The sequence below is a fragment of the Lissotriton vulgaris genome, unplaced genomic scaffold (assembly GCF_964263255.1).
Source record: "Lissotriton vulgaris unplaced genomic scaffold, aLisVul1.2 SCAFFOLD_1063, whole genome shotgun sequence".
NCBI classification, from domain to species: domain Eukaryota; kingdom Metazoa; phylum Chordata; class Amphibia; order Caudata; family Salamandridae; genus Lissotriton; species Lissotriton vulgaris.
The window spans coordinates 6,660-21,781 of record NW_028246584.1 but is presented as its reverse complement, the minus strand read 5'-3'; the positions used below and the strand labels follow the sequence as shown (position 1 = coordinate 21,781).

At 42.6% G+C, this 15,122-nt stretch overlaps 1 long non-coding RNA gene across 1 annotated transcript in view; it reads left to right on the top strand.

Moving 5' to 3' along the window:
- LOC147665851 (uncharacterized) overlaps nucleotides 1-9,680 on the top strand; it is a 63,379-nt gene extending 53,699 nt beyond the window's left edge. The window contains exon 3 of the long non-coding RNA XR_015304969.1: nucleotides 8,915-9,680. This is a non-coding gene — a long non-coding RNA (uncharacterized LOC147665851). The remainder of the gene's footprint in view (nucleotides 1-8,914) is intronic.
- Nucleotides 9,681-15,122: the final 5,442 nt, after the last annotated feature.

Here is a 15,122-nt window from a genome sequence, read left to right as displayed (position 1 = left end):
TGCAATTCATATTCCATATTTTTATTCCTAAATATTCATGACTTGTAACTTTGCGCGGATACCCTTTTCTCTGCACTTTTCCACCTGATGGAGCGATCATAGATATGCTCTAAATTTTACGTGTATCCTACAAAAACTTTAATATAGACATTATATTGCATATTCCTTGGCTCTGATGTTGTATTTCTTCTGTTCTCTCCTTTCTATTCCCCATAGGGTTCAGCATATAATTAATAATAGTGTGTGTTTTGCGAGTATTTGCTTCTCTTATATAATATAACTTTTCCAACCCTTGGACCATTTTGTTGTTTGTGCTTAACTGTGGGCAGGTTCTACGGGCTTTGGGGTAACCCCATTATGTCTTAATGGCCCTACAAGGAAGGTAGGTTTGCAGCATGTAAGCTGCCCTGTGATGTTAGCCACTGGATGGAGATACCAGTACTGGGCTGTTGACCAATCAACAAGTTCTTAAAAGAAGATGATATTGCTGAGCTCATCCATATAGGCCAAGATATGCCAAAGAAATCATGCCAAACAGGCGGCAAACATAGTTGCTGTGCTGCGTGGAGTGAACAGGATAGAGCAGTTATATTCACCACGATGTGGCGCCATTCTGCTCTATCCCTGTACATGCACACTTTTGGTTACCATGCTCCAATGCAGACACCCTTGCACCACAGTGCAGGGGTGTCTGTGTTGTGATAAGCATCATTTTTGTACAGTAAGGGGTCCCTTCAGGTACAAAAGCTATGCTTTAAGGCAATATCCACTTTGTGTGTTTGCTAAAGAATGCAGCACGCATACAAAGAGGGAATAACAGGAGAAATTAAAATATTTCTCCTCGTTACACCTGCCTCAAGGAGGTGCAAGATTTGGTGCGATGTCTGTCAACAGTGCCTAGTAGAGAGGGATGCGCATCGAAACCCTTGGGAAAATGCATTCACCACCTGTGGAACGCCCCTTTGGCGCAAAGTAACGCAAGACACCGAATTGCGCAACTTTTGGCTAAAATCCAACGCAAGTTGCGTTTTGCAGCATTGGATTGTAAAATACCAAGGGCCTCATTTATGAAAAGTGATGCATCGCTGCGTGAAAACAGCGATGGGTCACTTTTCACTGCGCCCTCCTTGCAACACCAATGAGGCGTCATATTTACAGTATGATGCATCATGGCGCAAGGAGTTACAGATAGGTCAGTATTTCTGACGCATCTGTATGGCGCAAAAGTGACACATTGCTGGAGTGTGTCACAAAAGTGACGAAACTCCAGCAATGTGTCCTTTCACATGGGGCAAGCCCCATGTGAAAGGGCCTGTGTCAGTCTTACGCCTGCTGTGAGGCAGGTGTAAGAAATTGACGCATTTGTGTCCTAGAAGTGGCGCAGTAAAATCTTATAGATTTCACTGCGTCACTTCTATGACCCTTTCTTGCGTCAGGATGACCCCCTGCATACATTATACCTGGCGTAGGTATAATGTATTGCAGGGGTTTACAAAGTGACGAATCTACCTAGATGCGTCACTATGTAAATTTGGTGCAAAAGGTGGACGCACTGGCGCCGTAAAAGTGACGCAGGGTCTCATAAATGAGGCCCCAACACTTTAAGTCGGGTTTGCGTTTGATAAAATAATGCAAAGTCAACGCAAAGTGTTTGTAAATCTGAGCCATAATCTATCAGCAGTCTATGTAGGACACCAATGTGGCAAAATGATCATCCAGGATAATATGAGGCACACCTAGGTTAGATAACATCCAGTAAACTCGCCTTTCAGCTGAAAAAGCAGAATGCCCTATAAGCATGGTAAAGGTATGTCCTATATGTCAATCGTGCATTACTGAATTACTCAGCGTGCTTTTCTTCCTTCCTTGGGATGCGAAGCCAGCACTGCCAGGACCAACCAGATGTCTGCATGAAAAGATAGTTGCCGAACAAGGCAGTTTTTATTTTTTATTTTCGGTGCTCATATCGTGTTTGCTCATTTTAACTATGCAGTCAGAGAGTATGGTAGGCCTGGGAGAGATAGTTAGTCTTGCGAGAAACCTAATGCCTTACTCAATGCATAAATGCTTTGTTTCGACGGTGTAATCACTGCGAAGTCGCTCACCGTTTCAGTAGTTCATTGGATTGGAAATACCCTGCTGTTCTGAAAGGACATAACCTTGGAGAAACTGGGACACATCATGAAATTCATGGCAGGCCCATAGGAGTGATTGCAGACCAGGGCAAAGCAAGGTCCTTCACAGCTACCGTTTCTGGAGACTGAGCAAACAAGAAATGGAAGTGTACCGTAGACCCGGGTGTGGGTTTGTCAGCCCTAGCAGTAATACACTTCGATATAGACTCACAAAGGCATTTGTGATTTCCCAAGAAAGAGACATTTTGAAAATAACTTTATTGGGCGCTGGGTGACAGGGACATAGCAAACATAAATGCGCAAGGGGACATAAGGGTTTTAGGGGGACCATTGGTTCGCACTACCTGAACGAGAATAGGAGGGAGGGGGCATTTTCTTTGCTTGCATTGGTGCTCCGGCTTCATTTTTACCCCACTGGTTGTGAGAATGTAATTCCATATTTTCCTCAGGATAGCTCTTTTGTGCTAAAACAAAACATCATGCAGTGTTTAAGTAGATTTCAGACTCTAACCCCTAAATATTCGCAGTCATTACAGAAAAAGCGGAGTATAGCAAAAGGGTTCACCCAACCATAGTCACTCGGACCTGGGTAATAACAGTACTGAGAGAAAGGGGTCCCAGCAAACAACAATAAATTCAAACAAATTAATATAAATAAAGAAGCACTTGATAAGCCTGCACTGTATTTATTCACAATGTAGGTATATGTTAGTTGTCATATCTTATGATGAACAATCATAGGCTGTAAAGTGCCCCAGGGGGTAAGGGAAGTGATAAGGTGAGGATGGTGTGGATAGGGGATAGTGACAATAAAAAAAACCAAATGGCGCAACTACACTTGTATGTCAATTTAAATATAAACAAACAAACAACCATAGGTTCAATACATTACTTAATCAAGATCATACTCCACATAACACATTGAATGTTATAAATGATGGGGTGAAGCTGATAAATAAAAAACAGTTGTCGACGTTTCAACCCTCTAATTATCGCAGGAGTTAGTTGTACCCTTGCTTCGGGGTCTTCATCAGGACGGGGTAGGGGCAGGCAACCTATTTAATAAACATCGATAAGTAATTGATTTTAATTAGACACGGTGCATTGAGTCGAAACAAAAACAACCAAATAAACACACTATTTGAGACAAAGCATACCAAATTAATTGTTGCTCATCTCCAAATTGGAAGTAGAAAAGGGGGAATTCTTCCTTTAAAGTTAACTTCGGATCCTATGATTAAGAAAATACAGAAAAAGCAACATTTTGTCTAAAACCATTTTGCGGTCGCAAAGGCTATTTAATTTTCTTATGAACTTTGGACTGCATACCTCAAAATTGTAAATTGCGAATTCCTAATAACCAATTCCAGATAATCGCAATTAGATAATCGCAATTTACAATGCATGAAACTCAGTTTCAGATAGCGATTCGTAGGGGGTCGCAAATTGCTCTACTTCATTAATGTTAATTAGATAGATCACAATTTGTGGCTCCCTAGGAATTGCAAAAATCACGGGGATGGTGGCCTGCTGCGGTCAGCAGACCACCATGTCCATGATTGATTTTAAATAAAGCAATCTTTTTTTATGTAAATGTAAGTATACTTGTGAAGCGCACTGTTACCCCATCACTCGGGGCATCCTGGCGCTGTATACCACTGGGGAACCCGTCCTGGCTTTCCCTGTGAGATGGTCCCTCCTGGGCACCCCCAAGGTGAAGCCAGGCATCCCCAGCACTGATAGGGCCCTTGTGGAGATTAAGCAAGCTATTGCCCAGAGTTGCAGAGTGGGACCCATTGTTAGAGTAGGTACCTAGGCGAGTATTATCGAGTCCGCGGATATTGACCCAAGACCCTGTCGCATCGGGAATTGAACCCTGGTCCCGACCCGACCTCTGCTTCAGGGTCTGCCGCTTCCAACCAGTGAGCCACACTTCTCCACAAGCAGACTGTTTCCCTTAAAGGAAAACAAGATGCTTTACAAAAAGTCTGTGGGACCATTACCTGCTCCTAAACATGCTTTTACAATTATTCACAAAGGGAAGGGGTCCAGGGGAGGGGTCCCTTGGGGACCCCTTCCCTTTTGCAAATGGGATACCACCTACTTGTGGTAGGTGGTAATATGCAAATGTTTTGTGACCGCATTCACGCTCACAAAGCATTCATGCGTACTGTTACGATTCGGTATTTGGAAGGGATGCCCTAAACACACCCCTTCCAAATACCTAATCGCAAACCCATTCTGCGATTTGGTAACAGGTTACTGAATTGCAAATTAGGGTTTGTTGTATCTAAAAAGCATTTTTTGCATTTGCAAACAGAATCGGCCTGTTTACAAAGCTAATAATGCTTGATGCAGGTGCCCCTAAACTAATTTTGGGATTCGTTAGCAGCTTACCAAATCGCAAAATGTGATTAGAAACCCACAACAAATTGCTGCTTGGAATAATAGGTATGTTTAGGGTGTAATTTCTCAATAGTGATTTGTTATGATATGCATCAATGTTTTGCGACCAAAATGCAGTCACAACACATTGAAAAGTTACCGACACCGTAAAGGGGGTGGCAATTCATTCACAAATTTCCATTATGTATGCTAATAAAAAGTTTGACGGAGGATAGGCAGTGGTCCATGGAACCACTTCCAACTCTCAAACATAACAACGTTTTTCTTTTTAAATGTACCCCAGTTTCTTATAAGGAAAACATATTGCATTTAAAGAAGAACATTGACTTTATTTAAAATGCTGTTACAGAGTATGGGTGCATTTATGGAAAATTCCTAATGCCTTGGTCTTTTTGTACACTTCTTAATCTGGTCTGATGGTGTCCTGCCTATGGGTATGCTGAAAAACACCATAGATGCTGAGCTTCTCTGCAAGAATAGCCGAATGCATGTTCTGATGGCTTTGTAAATGATTCGGCTGGTTTCGAACATGATGTGGGCCTGCAAGTAGAGTCAGGATGGGAATGATGCTATTATATTTCTTCAGGCCCTGGATGGGACATGCTGCAGCATGTAGGATGTCCCTAAAGGATGTCACCATGCAGTCTGGAGTTCCATAGAGTAGGGCATTATTAACATCCAGATGAAAGAGTATGACGGATTGATCAGCAGTTCTGAAGCTGCTTTCTGAAATTAATTGTTTCACTTTAGAAGAGAGAGCTGATACCGTGTGGTCTTTGCGTTTTAGGCAGTGTACTCCTAGAGGGCGATGTTGATGTCCCAGGTGAATCCTATTGACTTGGCATTTAGTGAAAGTTGAGGTTCAAAACCACCAAAGTTCATGTAATTGATCCATAATTGTAGTGTATCTTTTTTATTGATCTTAGCAAATAACAATAATTCTGTCTTAGATGAGTGGAGCTTCAGGTCTGCACTGGCATCCAGGTCTGGATGATGTGCAGGCAGTATTTGAGGTGTTGAATTCCTGTAGCAAAGAAGATCTTCAAGGAGAGTGGTGTTTTATAAGCATATTGGTGAGTTGTGATGCCACTATTTGTGAGTAATTGCAAAAAACACAGTTGATGGACAGAATGTAGAACAATGTCATACATTCACCCCAGTACAAGGATCTGGGCCTAAATCCATCGTTTTTTTGCACTCCACACCACCCTGGGTTAGACACTGGCTATATGCAAATCAGCTCTGACCCTGTGCCTCATGGGAACAGTCCAGTCCGAACTACCAAGCCATGTCTTTCCCAGACCGGAATCAAGCATCCAAGGACCGTTTTCTGGCTATCAGCCTTCATCAGCCTGGATAGCTTGACTCCAGTGGTGTGGAGAGCCTGGGACTCACGTCTGAGCATACCCAGCACACTCGGGGTGAAAATTGCAAAAAACACAGTTGATGGACAGAATGTAGAACAATGTCATACATTCACCCCAGTACAAGGATCTGGGCCTAAATCCATCGTTTTTTTGCACTGCACACCACCCTGGGTTAGACACTGGCTATATGCAAATCAGCTCTGACCCTGTGCCTCATGGGAACAGTCCAGTCCGAACTACCAAGCCATGTCTTTCCCAGACCGGAATCAAGCATCCAAGGACCGGTTTCTGGCTATCAGCCTTCATCAGCCTGGAGAGCTTGACTCCGGTGGTGTGGAGAGCCTGGGACTCACATCTGAGCATACCCAGCACACTCGGGGTGAAAATTGCAAAAAACACAGTTGATGGACAGAATGTAGAACAATGTCATACATAAATCCCCAGTACAAGGATCTGGGCCTAAATCCATCGTTTTTTTGCACTCCACACCACCCTGGGTTAGACACTGGCTATATGCAAATCAGCTCTGACCCTGTGCCTCATGGGAACAGTCCAGTCCGAACTACCAAGCCATGTCTTTCCCAGACCGGAATCAAGCATCCAAGGACCGGTTTCTGGCTATCAGCCTTCATCAGCCTGGATAGCTTGACTCCAGTGGTGTGGAGAGCCTGGGACTCACGTCTGAGCATACCCAGCACACTCGGGGTGAAAATTGCAAAAAACACAGTTGATGGACAGAATGTAGAACAATGTCATACATTCACCCCAGTACAAGGATCTGGGCCTAAATCCATCATTTTTTTGCACTCCACACCACCCTGGGTTAGACACTGGCTATATGCAAATCAGCTCTGACCCTGTGCCACATGGGAACAGTCCAGTCCGAACTACCAAGCCATGTCTTTCCCAGACCGGAATCAAGCATCCAAGGACCGGTTTCTGGCTATCAGCCTTCATCAGCCTGGATAGCTTGACTCCAGTGGTGTGGAGAGCCTGGGACTCACGTCTGAGCATACCCAGCACACTCGTAGTGAAAATTGCAAAAAACACAGTTGATGGACAGAATGTAGAACAATGTCATACATTCACCCCAGTACAAGGATCTGGGCCTAAATCCATCGTTTTTTTTGCACTCCACCGGTCCTTAGATGCTTGAATCCCGTCTGGGAAAGACATGGCTTGGTAGTTCGGACTGGACTGTTCCCATGAGGCACAGGGTCAGAGCTGATTTGCATATAGCCAGTGTCTAACCCAGGGTGGTGTGGAGTGCAAACAAATGAAGGATTTAGGCCCAGATCCTTGTACTGGGGTGAATGTATGACATTGTTCTACATTCTGTCCATCAACTGTGTTTTTTGCAATTTTCACCCCGAGTGTGCTGGGTATACTCAGACGTGAGTCCCAGGCTCTCCACACCACTGGAGTCAAGCTATCCAGGCTGATGAAGGCTGATAGCCAGGAACCGGTCCTTGGATGCTTGATTCCGGTCTGGGAAAGACATGGCTTGGTAGTTCGGACTGGACTGTTCCCATGAGGCACAGGGTCAGAGCTGATTTGCATATAGCCAGTGTCTAACCCAGGGTGGTGTGGAGTGCAAACAAATGATGGATTTAGGCCCAGATCCTTGTACTGGGGTGAATGTATGACATTGTTCTACATTCTGTCCATCAACTGTGTTTTTTGCAATTTTTCACTATTCGTGAGTAAAACACCAAACAGTTAAATGTGGAAGTTGAAGATGACACAGGACAGTATGAAACACTTGGGAACACCACTGGTGGTCAAGATCTTTTGGGATCTGGAGTTTCCCATTTGAACAGACTAGTTTTAGTTGGACAGATAGGAGGAGAACCAGTGAAGGACATGCAAGTGAATCCACTTTAAGACTCCAGGATATGTATGAGGGTGGGTTGGTCGACTGTGTCAAAGACAACTGAGAAGTCCAACAATATCAGAAGGCAGAGGTCATCTTTATCCATAGTCAGGAGAGCTACTCCTATACTGTGTAAGGTAATGATCAGCATGCTGCAGCGTAAACTGAGGCCAGATTAGTAGTTATGCAGGAGAAGGTTAGCAATAATGTGATATTGGAATTTAACATAGACTTCTTTTTCAATGGTGTTGCTGATGAATGGTAGGTGAGTGATGGGTCGATAGTTATTGTGGTCATCAGGTTTACTTTAGGTTTCTTTAAAAGGGGAGAATCTAGCCTGTCTTGAGATCGTCTGGGAAGTTGCCTGGAGTGAGAAGCTTTGACAATGTTGAGTAGGGGGGAGAGGCATTCACAGAGAGAGAGGCTTGGTGAAGTGGATAGAGTGTAATTATCTTAGTATGATCTGCCTCAATTAATTCCAGCTCATTGATATTGTGATACTAATACTTACTTAAGAAACATGGCTAAGAGTGTGACTCGTAAACCACATGAGAGTTCATCCTACATTTTAAAAGCACTACAGTACGGTCGCAAACCAGATCGAGATTATCCATGAGAGATAGAGAAACTAATAATGTTAATGCAATTCAAGATCAATAATGGGCTAAGAAAACCTATAAATGGCGTAATGATGTAGCCTTTAACCAATATGATTATGAAAATGCTAATACAAGTGCTCATTTTAGTAGATAAAATGGATTAACTTAAGTTTAAGACTAATAAAATGATTTCTGCTCACGTAGCAGCACTCTCATGAAAACCTGCAATTTCAAATATCGAGAGAAAATGCCATCTTTAAAGATATTGCAAATGAGTTAATGCTTAATTGAAGATAGAATGGTGTTTGCATGTTAGTTTCAATGAACAGTAAAATCGCAAGAGAAATAGAATCATCTTCATTCAATTAAATGTTTGATATCTTTCAGTAAATAATAATGTTTTAGCAGGCTTTCATGTAGGCTTTAAAATGCATTTTTCATCATTTCCTTTAAGTAAGACTAGAATATGCAGGCATGACTACTGCCCACTGTGAGAACTTTTGCTGAAGTTTTTTCTCTGATTTTCGAATAAAGGACACCTTCTCTGCTACCACAAAATTGTGGTGACCTTGTTGCAAGCTCAGAAGAGAGTGCTTAGGAACGGACATGATAAGATACAAAGGAAACTTCTTAGTTCAGAGGAGGAATGAAATTGAACTTTTAGGAAAAAATTAACATTGGACAATGGCATTATGTATAATTTCCGGATCATTATGATAAGGTAATGATGGCCCCATGGATAGACCATAGACTCTGACCAATGTAAATCATGCAAACTGCGCAAAACCTACTTTTGTGGGAAGGAACTAATAACGATTGGAAGTATAACTGCCCTGTGGGAAAAGGACTGTGGCCGACTGTATTGCAAACTTTCCTATAGGCCTGACATGCTGTCGGTCTGAACTCTGATTTCCTTGAACTGAACTCTCCTATTTTTTCCCCTGAGCTTTGCAAGCTGGTAAAGTTGAGCAGGACAAACCTTTAGACTGAAGGGTTGAATGACTCCGACAATTGCACGCTGTGCACAAGCATCTTCCTGGGCTCACCCTATGTACCCTGTTCCTGATAATTTGCAACCGATTCTTTGGTTTGTATGATTCTTGATTGCAATCTGTTATTGCATTATGTTCTCTCTCTCATTCATCAGATATTATTTGAGATGTATTTTGCTCTGAACTGTGATGTATTGTGATTTTTCCTGTATTCAAAACGATAACCCATTTACCTGAAAATAAAGTATTTTTGTGCTTTCACCATTCAACTTGAAGCCTAGATTAAATTTTGCTTGTTATAACTGTTCATGCGTATGTCATTTCTTAGTGTTTAGAATATTTGTGTGTACTATGTTGTTAGGAAGGCACTTCTTTATTCCAGGTCCTAATGAAGAAGTGGCCATCCATCTCTGATTTTCTGAGTCCCTATTAGCTCAATCAAAAGATCCATCAGAGGAGTAAGGTGATTTGGATTGATAATTAGTTATGTAGATTTTATATGGGCCAAACTCTGTGGTATTGAAGTCTGTATTAGCTGAGGTTGTGTGAGGAAATTAAAAAAGTTTCTCCTGCATCAAAGTCAACTGTAAGATATCATCGTCATGAGAAGTGTCTTTGGGAGAGTTGAATATGTCAGTGAGATCTGTAAGAAATAGGGTTTTGATGTACAGCCTTCCAGAATTTCATGGGGGAAGGGTGGGTGTAAGAGATGAAGCAGACTTGCTGTTGCTGAAGTGCTGTCAATTCTTCTGTATTTTTTTTTACAGCTGATTAAATTGACAGCATTGCACTTTTCGGTGGAGTAAAGACTAGGTGGCTTGTGAAGGGGTTGATGCAGTGCTTGAATATCTTGAAAATTGTTCGGCCGCTGTTGGTGGCTTCTGTGATGGTGTTGGTATAATACTTTCCTTCACATGATGCGATGAGCTGTCGGCCTGTTGTGTAGAGAGACCAGTAATAAGGGGTCATTGGGAGTTCTGTTTTCTTTCCTTTTTCTTTCCTATCTGTGGATCAATGGTTTATTATCAGTAAGGTATTTAGAGTATCAAGGTGCTAAAGACTTTGGCTTGCATTTGCATATTTAAAATGGGGCATGAAAGTTCCTATAGTTTTCAATAAAAGTGTTAAAGTTGTGTAGAAGGGTGATGACATTGAATGTGGAGTTGGTAGGTTCAGAGATAAATTCAAGCATTATATTGTCTATGAAGAGTCCTTTCTTGGGGTATGTTTGGTCTGCATTTGATCATTGTGAATTTGAGAAGACAAAGCTGAGGATGTTCTGTTTGGAGTGTGCCGATTGTGTAACGTACTGTACTACGCAGAGTGTGTCGATGAAGCTGAGAAGGGTGTCTCTTGTGTTTTTTTTTGTGTTGTCTTTGCGGTTGAAGTAACACAAGAGGGCTATATATATGTGGATATCAGATGCAACCAGATGCCGATTAGATCTGGAATTCATTAATGAAATTCTTATTCTGCTCCGGAGTCCTGTAGATGAGATGGAATGCAGCTGTCTGAGATGCTAAAAGTGAGACATCGTATGCCAGCAGCTCCATGCAGTGGAGTGTTACTTGCTTGCCTAAGGTGCAGGGCCAGCAGGATTTTTGGATGACAGTGAGGCTTCCTCCCTTTTTCTGTGTTTGGTCCAAATGATGGGTGCTGAAGCCTGTCCAGGATGCATGAGGATGTGGGAGGGAACATTCCTGCTTGGTGTTGTCAGACTAGCTTTATAGGGGGCTCTTCAACATTAATTAAATACTTTCACTTCACTCACCACATTCAGTTCATATACAACACGATGACATCAGCTCGCATCCCTTGGAAATGACTACAGAGTGCGTTTGAAAACATATATTTGCAGGGTGTTCTTTGTGATGTAGGATGGTAGAAAAATCACAGATCAGGGAGAAGATAAACTGTGTATTATATGTGATTTGAATAAAGACTCTGAAAATGTAATAAAATTACTTTGAATTTGGCTCCATAAAGATTGGATTAGAGTGGAATGTTGTGGCGTAGCGTTGAGTGACATAAAGTAGAATAAAGTAGCATTGAGTGTCATACAATAAGAGTAGAGTGTCAAACTGGGGAGTACCATAGAGTGGAGTGGTGTAGAGTGCAGTGTTGCAGACTGGAGTGAAGTGTTGTAGACTGGTGTAGAGTTTCATAGAGTGGAGTTGAGTATCGCAGAGTACCATAGATTGTCATAGAGTGGCGTAGAGTAGCATAGAGTGTCATAGAGTGATGGGGAAAAGAGTAGAGTGGCGTAGAGTGGAGGGGAATAGTGGGTAGTGGCATAAAGTAGAGGAGCATAGAATGGAGTACAGTGGTGTAGAGTGGAGTGGCACAGTGTGGTGTATGCATGGTGTAGAAGCACACAGAAATTACAGACAAAACATTTTCAATTGAAATGACCATTACATTTGTAAACACAGTTTTACAGATAAAACCATACCCCACACATGTGATCATGTGTGGAAATGGCATCACCTAGTGAACTGATTTATCTTGATAATAATAAAAAATTGGTGTCCACCACACTTCCAAATTACAAAATAATTTCCTTAATGTGTGCTTTCCTAATTGTGATATATTCTGAAATAGTTGTAGAATTAATTTAAAGATATTTAAATGTTGTTGTGTGCTCGAAAAAACTTTTTTAACCAGTACCCGGCAAGATGTCACATGAATCCTCTCACTTTGAAGTCAGAGAAAGAAAACTTAACACCAAGATCCCTCGAAGACAGAGGCTGACATTTGACCACAGTCTTTGAATGAACAGCAAAACGACAAGATAAGAACAAAATGTAAAGGCCTGTTTACAGAGAGGAGGTCTTGTGTAAGAATACAAGGAGTGATGGTGCACACGCTTTGCTCCACAAGAGAGACGAAGACATGACTGAGCCTAAAACAAATATACATAGCAAATAGAAAGCCATATAATGTAAGTCAGAAACCACAAAGCAAATGGTAAGCAATGGGCGAAATGCATTCCCACAAGAAGTTTTTTCATGACCAGACAGCTGTGCTGGCTGGTAGTCTTCGACCTAAAAAGGGCAGATGTGGGGACAGTCAATTTACAATTTGATGTTTTATATGTTGGTTTAAGATGTTTTTTCTGATGTTAAGGATGAAGGGTACCTTTTGAGATTCTATTGGGATGGCTATTCCGATTCTTGGAGCATAATAAAAAAGCATCCTGTACGTTGTCTTATTTTCCTTTAATATTCTGGTCACCTGTCTGCTGAGAATGACGTTGTGGGTTTTGTGGAATTTTATTTACCTTTGCAGACAGGCAGGGCAGAGTGCTCTTTTTGACAGCCTTGTAGATGATACAGCTGGCCTGAAAAGAGAATGTGGAAAAGCACTGGGAGCCAGTGGAGGTTTACGAGTATGGGGATTAGTCAATAACATTTTTGGATGCCTTCGCTCTGTTGCATGGCCACGTGCTGACTATGAAAATGCACTGTGACCTAGTGCTGTTAGTGAGACAGGAGGTGAGGTTTTTCAATGTATAATGCATAGCCATTCTTTAGCCTGGGTGTGCATCCTGGATGTGGTGAAGAGATTACATTCAGTTTTGCTTGGAGTTAGTTTGGAGCAGAATTTGAAACTCTGTTTGTGGATAGCTGCAAAGCTGGGTGCAGATTTACTAATATATGATGCAGCATAACACAGTAAGATAACATGCTGCAGTGCACTGCATCAAACGGAGAGGGCAGGAATCAGCCGCGGCCCGTGCAGGTAAGAGTGGTGGGGTGGTGGGGGCAGGTGCGGGGATTTCAACAGTTGACCATAAGTGAAAATGCAATAAATAATTAATTTTCTCTCGTAGTTGTCTGTCGAAATCCCCAACCTACTCAGCCCCACTGCCCCACCATTCATACCTGCCAGGGCCTCAGATGGCAGGAATATATCATATCAATTAAGATATGGTGCATTCCTGCTCTCTGTCTGCTCTGACTCATCAGTGGTGGCTATGCACCAATGCTGTGGCAGCCTTGCACCATATTGCATTGCAGGTAGGATTGTTTGTGCGCAGGAAGGAACATTGCAGGGGCTTGTATTACGTCCCTGCATCCATGGTGTTGCCTTTGCTGTCGATTGGCCGAATAACGTGCTGGCATTGATTCGTGCCTGAGAGACAGAACTGCTGCGTGGCACCATACTGCCTGACATTGCAAGATTTGGGTATTGTGTACTGCCCTCCCCTCCAACTTTAAAGGACATACTCAGTCATACCATGTGATTTTGAATTGAGCATGAAGGAAACATGAAAAGTGAATTATAGAAGTGTAGATGAATGTTATGGTCAATGATAGACCGTGTGAATCAGCACTTTCTATACTGCCTGAATCACACATGTTTTTTATAGATTTCAAAACTGTGTTTAAAAATGCAAATTGTTTCCAGCTTTTGGCACTGGGCCTGAGTATCATCTTAAAGCTTGTTGTTTGGAAACATTTTGTGAAAACTCTGCTGTAGAGTGCGCTGTTTCATCACTTTAAAAAAAATGTTGTTGGGGGAAATCCCCCACCTACCTTCCTAGAAGAAATAAAGGTTAGTTACTCAATGGAAATCCGGCCAGGTATTAGCTCACACTGGTTTAAAAGATCACCAGCTGCCACTGTGTGCCTCCATCAGATGAAATCACACCTTCTTACTTTTCCCTTTTCTTTGAGAGGTAGAGGAATGGCTGATTTAAATGTGTCAAGCTTTTATGTGGATTGTCAAGAAACAACTTTCTCAAAGTTTTCTTATTTGCTAGTGATGTAGCGGAAAACAAAGGTAGGGGTGCATTATAATCGCAGGTATGTCAGCCTTAAGTAGGGTTGGACTGTGAATGGTACCTGGCCGACAGGCATGGTGCAGCTCACCTGCCTGGAAGGGGTTTCCAACAGAAAGCTACACTGAAATGAAAAGGCACGTACTTTGTTGACTTTAAGAAGGGAATCATCTGGTCACTGCTGAAATTTGTTCTGAAACCTGTGCGTCACAACATTCCATTGTAATAGATGGAGCACGAACACAGAGCTGATACTCTAGGAGGCATATTCTCAAGGAGTTATCGCTGAGTTAACGGTACTTTATCACAGCCAAAGTCGCGATAAACTTATCACCCCATTCACAAGCTGGTGCCAACAGCCCATAGCATCAGTTTACCTGTGATAGCAGCCACACAAAATATCGCCACAGATGACCCCCGCAACACCACTCGGCAACATTCTCAACGACCAGCCAGATCGGCGATACAACCACAAAACATGTGATAAGGTGCGTTAGCAGCAGGAAACTAACACCTGCTCTGACCTGGTGTAAAGTTGGACCACAGCCTGTACCACAAAAGGGAGCCCAGCCCAGAGCCACACCTGAAGGGCAACAGATGCCATAGAGCCACATATCATGCAGCTTGGAGCCCCAACAGGATCACAACACCCACCGCAACCGACCCCAGGACACCCCGCCCTGTACTCCCCTCAGCCAAAGACATGCCACATCAACTACACGGAATCATGTACCAAATAATCCGCCTGATGTCGCACAATAACATCTGGTGACATACATGTGTCGTCACAATAATGAGCATCACACATTCACCTTCGAATCAACAAATGAAAATGTATTCAACTAAACACACAACAGAAATGAAGACACATTGCGGCTCCCCTTGGGACAATCCGTAGGTCACAGCCGGCAAGACAAAAATCATGATGAGAAGGTGTGTCCTGCGCACATCAAGGGACAGAGAGAGA